Source organism: Myotis davidii, unplaced genomic scaffold (genome assembly GCF_000327345.1).
Source record: "Myotis davidii unplaced genomic scaffold, ASM32734v1 scaffold174, whole genome shotgun sequence".
Lineage (NCBI taxonomy): Eukaryota > Metazoa > Chordata > Mammalia > Chiroptera > Vespertilionidae > Myotis > Myotis davidii.
The window spans coordinates 7,972,860-7,974,049 of record NW_006289087.1 but is presented as its reverse complement, the minus strand read 5'-3'; the positions used below and the strand labels follow the sequence as shown (position 1 = coordinate 7,974,049).

At 45.3% G+C, this 1,190-nt stretch overlaps 1 protein-coding gene across 1 annotated transcript in view; it reads right to left on the bottom strand.

Annotated features, from left to right (window-relative positions):
• The window catches only part of WDR64 (WD repeat domain 64), a 56,474-nt gene that overhangs the window by 51,202 nt on the left and 4,082 nt on the right, over positions 1–1,190 (bottom strand). The window lies entirely within an intron of this gene.

The window sequence follows — 1,190 nt, the reverse complement described above, 5'->3', positions numbered from 1 at the left end:
TAATATGTAAATTGTCCCCTCGACCAGGAGTTCTACCCAGAGTTTGACCAGGGGGTGGGACTGGCCCACCAACCACCACAGTCCTTCCCCCCTGGCCAGCCCCTCCCCAGTCACCCCGCCCCCAATCAGGGGTGGGGCTGGCCTGCCAACTGCTTGTAGCCCCTCCCCCTGGCCAGCCCAATTGGCCCCAATCGGGGTGGGCCGGCCGGACCCCACTTGTGCACAAATTCGTGCACCAGGCCTCTAGTGTGAGTGTGTGTGTGTGTGTGTATAATTGATTCGAGAGAGAAAGGAAGGGAGAGGGAGAGAGAAACATTGATGTTAGAGTGAAACATCCATTACCTGCCTCTTGCAGGCCCCCACTGGAAACTGGGCCCAAAACCTGGGCGTATGCCCTGAGTGGAAATCGAACCTGTGACCTTTTGGTGCCTGGGATGATACTCAACCAATTGAGACACACTGGCCAGGGCTTATTTTTTTATATTTAACACCAAACATTCACCTTATATTCTCATAATGCAATTCAATGTAGACTATGTCTCCATTACAATATCTCCTATTTTAAAAATAGAAGTCCAATTTAGAAAAGAATGACATTGAGAGCAATGTATTACATTTACATGGGGATGTATGTTCATAAAGTGCTTCCACATTCATTATCTTATTTGACCTTCGTGACAATCCTCTGAGGGAGAGAGGACTGGTCTTATTGTCCTCATTTTACAGATGTAAAGAAAAGACAGGTGAAAACACATGTTGGCTCCTTGAGTTCCTACTTAACATCACAGCTAGCAAAATAGAGTGACTAGAATTTGAGCCCCCCGCCTCCTTTTTTTTACTCCAAGGTTTTTGTTCAGACCTTTTATCATTTGGTAGGATTACGACAAAATCACTTGGCTTGTGAATGTTTCTGATGTTCTCTGATACGTTATCCAGGATCATCCTTTAATTGTGCTGATGCCACCTGGTTCATAGGATAGCTACACCAGGAACAGTGCTAAATGCAGCTACTAAACTCTCAAAAAGTGCTCTGGGGTTCAGCAACCTCTTCATATTACTCATATGTAGTTTTTTTTTTTAATAACACTGAAATGTGGTTTATGGTTTCTGCTGTACGCGATACATATGTATAGTGCATAGACAAAACAAAGAGAGGAAGGAAGGGAGGGAGGAAGGGAGGGAGGGAGGAA